We start from the raw sequence: 7,549 nt of genomic DNA, 5'->3' as shown, positions 1-7,549 counted from the left end.
ATTTCCTTTAAGATTGACTGGTTTGACCTCCTAGCAGTCCAGGGGACTCTCAAGAGTCTTCTCCAGCACCACAGTTCAAAGGCATCAATTCTTCGGCGCTCGGCCTTTTTTATGGTCCAGCTCTCACAGCCATACATTACTACTGGAAAAAACATAGCTTTGACTATGCGGATCTTTGTCGGCAAGGTGACGTCTCTGCTTTTTAATATGCTATCTAGGCTTGCCATAGCTTTCCTCCCAAGGAGCAAGCGTCTTTTAATTTCATGGCTGCAGTCTCCATCTGCGGTGATCTTGGAGCCCAAATAAATGAAGTCTGTTACTGCTTCCATTTCTACCCCTTCTATTTGCCAGGAATTGATGGGTCCAGATGCCATGATCTTAGTTTTTTTAATGTTGAGTTTCAAGCCAGCTTTTGCACTCTCCTCTTTCACCCTCATCAAGAGGCTCTTTAGTTCTTCTTCACTTTCTGCCATTAGGGTGGTATCGTCCGCATATCTGAGGTTGTTGATGATTCTCCCTGCAATCTTAATTCCGGCTTGTGATTCTTCCAGCCTGGCATTTCTCATGATGTACTCTGCATATAGGTTAAATAAGCAGGGTGACAGTATACAGCCTTGTCGTACACCTTTCCCTATTTTGAACCAATCGGTTGTTCCATGACCGGTTCTAACTGTTGCTTCTTGGCCCGCATACAGATTTCTCAGGAGGGTTTAGCTTATGCGGTAATAAAGTGGACAGCCTTTAATTTTCTTAATTATCCTATCACAATACAGCAGCATAATCATAATATTGCTATAATATAACATAACATGGCAATATTATTATATAGCAATATATTATCATATTTCATATGCTATACTATCATGTAGAATAATGTTTTATTTTTATTTTTTATTATTCTATTGCTGGCCTTTTTATGCCACTCAACTCCAAAATAGTTTTGGTCTGTTATATAGGATAATATTGTTATCACCCTTATCTTTTTTAAAAATTAAGTACAAAAGCTCAAAACTGCTTTACCATTGTTATGATACTATAAAATATTTAATTGTTGTACACTGCCCAGAGTTGCTTTGTGAGATGGGCGGCTATATAAATGCGATGTATAAATAAATACATACATACATACATACTGCTGAACCCAGTTACTACATTTCAGTCTCTCGCAATGGTTTTATTTGCCATTCTCTGTATGTGGGGGGATTTTTTATATAAGTTTTATGCTGCACTGCTGTGTGGTAAGATGTGGTAGAGAGAAAATACTACACATAAATGTATTAATAATCCACTTTTGAGGCAAGGTTGATTTTCAAAGTCTCTTAATGCTGAAATTCATTAGGCCTGTGCAGTGTTTCTGATTCGTTCTCTGTGCTTTGGAGCTGCTTAAACATATTGCAGGTCAGAATTACATTTCCTCTTTTGCAAATTCCAAAGCATCTTTTGGCGTTTGAATCTGAAGGGCTATGTAGCCCTAAAATTTTGCAGAAAATACACTCTATTTATTACACATTGTAGAGGAAAACTATCAGAAGACTTTTGTACATTGAGGAGACAGGACTGGGGTACCACAATTGTCTCCTCTGCTCCGGGGGTCTCCTGAGCCATAGTAGCTATAAAGCTGTATTAAGAGTTAAATTTATCTAGCTCAATGATGTTTTGCACAAATGGTTACTGGCTGAGGAAGGTACAACCTTGGAATTTGGGGAGTATACCAGGAACGATGAAGCTGGCAGCTGTCCACCCGCTTTAGGCTTTAGCTTATCTTTTGGAGGAATTTGAAATATCATAAGATGTGCAAACAACAGGTGTAATTAATTATCATGCCATCCTTAGCTGCACGTAGTAATCCTCTAAGTTAAGGATAAAAAGCCTCGAAGTCCTGATCTTGTGGGCTTTGATGCAGACCTAATCTGGGAAGGTGCTGCATGCTGGCTCTATTGGGGTATCTTCGCTGTCGTTACCGGGGCTCCCAACAACAGATTGAAGAAAGCTGCTTGCTTGGTAATGTATTAATGCCTGCTTATTAATAAAGATCATTTAACTTCTCTCCACTTGTGTCTTCATTGCTTCTGAATCTTAAAAAAAAGAACCATCGCCTTTGGCGAAAGACACATATATTGTAATTTAAAACGTTTAGCAACTTGAAACATTTCCTGCTCTGTTTTAAAAAATGAGGAAAATGTTATATGTAAACCATAGTTGCTTTCTCATGACATATGCACTTATTTTCCTGCTTTAAGAACATAAAAACATGTTTATAGCTTTTTGTATATGCACTTCACTATTAACATATTTATTAAAATTACAGAGCAATTCTATTTGCATTTGGCCAGAAAATCCACCATGTTTAGAGGATCTCACTCTCACATCCAGTTATAGAAATGCAGTCAATGATATAAATGCCTCTGTTTATATAATCAAAATGGAATATAACTAATATGAGAGAAAGAAAGAGAGAGAGCTGAATTGCTCCAAGCTACAGGATCATATTTCTTGGAATTATTTTGGACTGTCAACATCTTTGCTCTCAAGATGTTTTGGACAGTCCAAACATTGTATTAGTCCTTATGGAAATAACTTAATTTTTTAGATTTGCTCATATTCTTACAAAATATTCCATCATTGCATCGCTAACAAGATGTGCTTGTTTTTTCTAAATCCAGGCCAATTCTAGGTTTTTAGAACTATATATGATCCACTGATATACTCTGTCAGAACACAATATTGTGGTTGGCAAATTATATTATCCCTTTTAAAATTCTCTATTTAAAAATACATTTTAAAAATGCACTTTATTTGAGCATCGTTTCATGAAATTAATTTTCCCCTTAGTTATTCAACATCAATAGTGTTGCATCTAAAAATCCACCCGTCTTTTAAGCTTTACATATTTCCTTAAAAAAACCATATGTTAAATTTCTCTTTGAAGTTACTGATAAATAAATCCCATTATCTTCAGCAGCTTTTGAATCACAATAACAAATCTTCTTGAAGTACAAATTTGTTTTACAGACTAAATTATCAAGTTATGTTAATTGATAACAAAACTTGTTCTTTAGGCCCAGAATGCTCAGACTGACTCTTGAAGTACTTATGAAACAAAAACCCAAAACAGATTATGGAACCTGAAGATGATCCACTCTCTGTCTTATATTTTATTTGTAAGATTTAATTTAATTACAGTATTTCACTTTGAAGTGATATACATTGCATTCAAGGGAAAGAACCTTTTTGAGGTGGTTTTGAAACAAAATGTGAATAATAGCCAACATGAAAATATAACAACTAGAACTAAAACAAAGAAATTAAGAACTCCTGCCCATATATTTTTAATAATTTAAAAATATATACAACTTAAATGAACTAGCTGAAGTTTAGCACATTGGGGGACATGGTATTAGAGGTTCATGGGTCACACAGCTCTTGGTAAAGGAGGTTGTTGGATGACATCTGGAAGATCTGTAATGTGAAAATCTGCCATGGCAACCTGCTTCCATGTGGATTAATATGATCCTTAGTTCATCAGGTTTCCCATTTTTTTCCAAAGTTGGTTAGATAGTCAAACTTAGATTTTCCAACTTTTTCAGCACCTAGGACAGCAGTCTCTTGTTTCTTGCAAAGCAACTCAGTTCTTTCCCAACAACTTTTGAATCAAACTGCAATCACTTATTTTGTATTTTGGAGAAAAGAAAAACTTCTGCCTCACAATAACTGGAAGGTATCCATATTGGGCTAACAGAACTCTCCTTCTTCTCTTACTGGAAAACCCATCAAACATGGACTTTCATAAAAATAGAGACAACAGTGCAATTGTTAGTAGATAGAAATCACTGAAAAAAATATTTCTATTATTAAATGCCTGGGAGTTCAAAACTATGGGCAATTTTCTAAAACTAGTGTATGGCTCTGCCACTAGATACCAGTTTACCTTTTGTTGGTTTCTTGAATAGAACATATATTAAAGTTCAATTTTATTTTCCGTTAGCCATTCATGGTCATAAGTTTGAGATGGGCAGCCATATAAATTGAATAAATGTATAAATAAAGCATAAGAACACACCCTTCTCCCAATTACCATTAGATGAGGGTGTTCTTCTCTGATCACCAAATGACAGTACCCTTAGCCAGAGTAAACTCCTTCCTATGCACAACAGTGCTTTAATGTGTTGTTGATAACAGTTGTGGTCCTTGATCATGTAACAAAACTTTAGTTGAAGGTTATATGATTACAGTGATTTAAGGAAGAATAGTATCCAAGGTATTTATAAGAAATATGTGTTTTCCTGTTTTGGATCAAATCAGGCTAATTACAAGCTGCTGCTCTGTTAATATATACGAAAACTATTTTTGGTAAGAAAAGGAAGAAAACTTGTAAAACCACTTGGTGGCAGTAAATCCCTATCATAGAAAAGGTGAAATGAGATCTGGGGAGGAAGGCCAGCACAAACAAGGTAGGGTAGGAGATTCCCCTATTCCCATCTTTATCCTATTTGATTAAAAAAAAAAAGGGCATACACACATAATAATAGTTGTGTTGAGAGAGAGAAGGAAAAAAAAGGTGAGTGAATGGGTGAGAGGAAGGAAGGAAGGAAGGAAGGAAGGAAGGAAGGAAGGAAGGAAGGAAGGAAGGAAGGAAGGGAGGGAGGGAGGGAGGGAAGGAAGGAAGGAAGGAAGGAAGGAAGGAAGGAAGGAAGGAAGGAAGGAAGGAAGGGAGGAAGGGAGGAAGGGAGGAAGGGAGGAAGGGAGGAAGTGAGGAAGTGGAGGGCTACAGTGCCCATATTTCACGGACATAAGATCAGGTTATTTGCAGAATATTTTCAGTAGCAATAATTTTGAGAGAAGCAGCTGTGTTAGTATATTTCAGCCAAACCTAATAGCAATTAGTGGCAGCATGGAGACCAATAACAGATTTGCAGCATGCACAAAAAATGCTTATCAAGTCCTTGTAGAGGATACCTTACAAATTTCAGCAGAATATCACTGCTTTGTGCTCTCTCTTGAGAGAGAAAGAGACCTCCGACCTCCGTAGTATCAATGTTATCCATGAATCCATGTATAATTTCATACAGACTGTATTAAATTGGTTTAGTCTGATTTGAACTTGAATTTATATTGTTAAATTTATTCTGAGCCCACCTGAAAAGGGAAGAGCGCATCTGATTTAGGATTTAATGCATTGGGCTAGATATAATTAGATCCCTTAACCTCTAGGTCAGCCTCCTCTATTCAAAGAATCTCAAGGACTCATTCATTCATCCCTTTATTTCTCCAGTTTGCATTAGGTGTAACTATCTCATATCAACAGGCATGCATACACACAGGCTAGATTACTTCTTCTCAGCATCATACTGTTCTGCTTTCTAAATACTTTTCTGTTATCTGATCCTTTTAACTGAGTAACCTTCAGAAATTGAACTTGGGACCTTTGATATGAGGAGCATGTGATTTGCTCTTGAATAGTAGCCCCTCCCTAACTGATCATTACAGCTGTAATAATGACTAGATACTGTATAACATTGTGTTGTATCGTTAGCTTCAAGAAAGGTGGAAAGAATTCAAAATTGGCCATCTGCAACCAAAAGAAGTTTTGCAATTGACTTTAGTGCAATGAGAATTGCCCCCTCCCCACCCCAAAGTAAGGTGATGCTTCTTGTTTATTAGGCTGCAAGCATTCCTGCCTCCTGCATTTGTTTTCCAAGCAGAATGAAGGTTAGCCTAAGTTCCAGTGGGCAAACAAAGCAAAATAAGATGTGCAATTTTTCAGAATACACTCAACTACATGACAGTCTGCGTGACTCTGATCTGTACTGGGACAACTGTAAGGAGCCAGGTCTGGATTCATATGCGGTAGCCTGGCATGTTAAGGCATGATCTGAGATCAAACGGAAGACAACTATGGAACAAGGCAAATCCATTGTTTCATCTTGGGATTTCCTTAGGTAGATGAAACAACATGGTCATGGAAAGGCACCAGGTCTTTGAAGCTACTGAGGATGCAGATAGCAGACTAACCCTGTCATCCTACACATTCTTAGCTAGACCCCTAGAACTCAATGAGATATATTATGTGTAGATATTCATACAGTTTCACTGTAATATCTCCCAAATAAAATCTCAATAAATATTTTTTTATTATCTAGAAGAACGTTAGGGAAATAGAGAAGCAAAGGTTTGACAAGGCTTCAGTAATCTTGGAGAATCAGGGTTAGGTATAGTTCAAAATAGCCTTGCTACAGCCTTCTTCAGACCTTAGAATTCAACATCTTAAAATACGTATCTCCTGATTTCTTGACACCTCTTGGCTATTCTGTTCTCAGATCTCAGACTTATGGAAAACTTGATGCTCAGCTATGTTATTTTAAGGAGTTGGATTCAAGGGTTCAAGTTGAGTTATTGATATTCTCACAGGAGCTAGGTATTCCGTCTCTTTTTCCTACAAAGCACTTAAACATCTTTATATGGCTCAGCCATATAGTTTCCAATGATAATTCTAATTAAATTAGCATTTCTCTATGCATTCATGGATATTGTGCATTGAAACATAACAATACAGAACTCATTTATTTCTATGATTTTTCTCCTGTTTCATGCTGCTGTTTTATTGCTTGGCATTGCTTCATTTTAAAGAAACATGTAACCTATTATATTCTGCTCAGTAAACTGTGGGTTTTGGTTGGCCTAGAAATGTAAATAATTAAATAATATAACATTTAAATAAACGAGTAAATAAAATAATGGAAGTTTGAAACTGATAGCCCTTTGAAGTAGCTGAAGCACAACAGTCTGTCTCTATCTACAGCTGCATTAAAATTCTTTTTTTCCCCTCTCCATACAATCACGTCTTGTTGATTTCATTAGGAGATCTATAAAGTTTCCCTTCTCAAAAGTTATCAAGGAAATAATACATGAATGAAATTTATCCAGATCATGAAATCGGGTAGAAAAATTTAAAAAGAAAATCCAAAAAAGCAAAAAGGCACTAGGAATGATCCTATTTTAAAGCAAAACTGAAATGCAAGGCTATCATCTATCTATCTATCTATCTATCTATCTATCTATCTATCTATCTATCTATCTATCTATCTATCTAATTTGTATGCCGCCCATCTCCCCCAACAGGTGACTCTGGGTGGCTCACAATTAAAACCAAGAACCCATGAACAATTAAAATAATACCATATAAACAATTAAAATTAATTAATCAATTAAAATCAGACTATAAAAACAAACCCTATACATAAATTATTGGAAAATAGAGGCTCTTACACTTTTAGGAAAAGAAAAATGGACAAATCTGTGCACAGAGCACAGTTGCCCAGTTATAGGGCATCAGATCAGCAACTCTTTTTAGCATGAACTGGTCTTTAAATCTGTTTACTTTGTTTTGTTCAGCAAAGTCCATGAAGGCAGAAATAAGAGCCAGTGTGATCTTGGACAAGGGTTAGGGAAACCCAGGTTCTAGTCCACCTTCAGCTACAGAAACTCACAGGGTCATTTTAGCCAATCACACCACACAGGTAGTTTTGTAGGGAAAAATAGGAGAAGCTCC

Source organism: Python bivittatus, unplaced genomic scaffold, assembly GCF_059951505.1.
Source record: "Python bivittatus isolate LINGU-HERP-01145 unplaced genomic scaffold, Pbiv_v1 ctg000320_np1212, whole genome shotgun sequence".
Taxonomy (NCBI): domain Eukaryota; kingdom Metazoa; phylum Chordata; class Lepidosauria; order Squamata; family Pythonidae; genus Python; species Python bivittatus.
The sequence above is the reverse complement of the archived record's forward strand: the minus strand, read 5'-3'. Positions refer to the sequence as shown.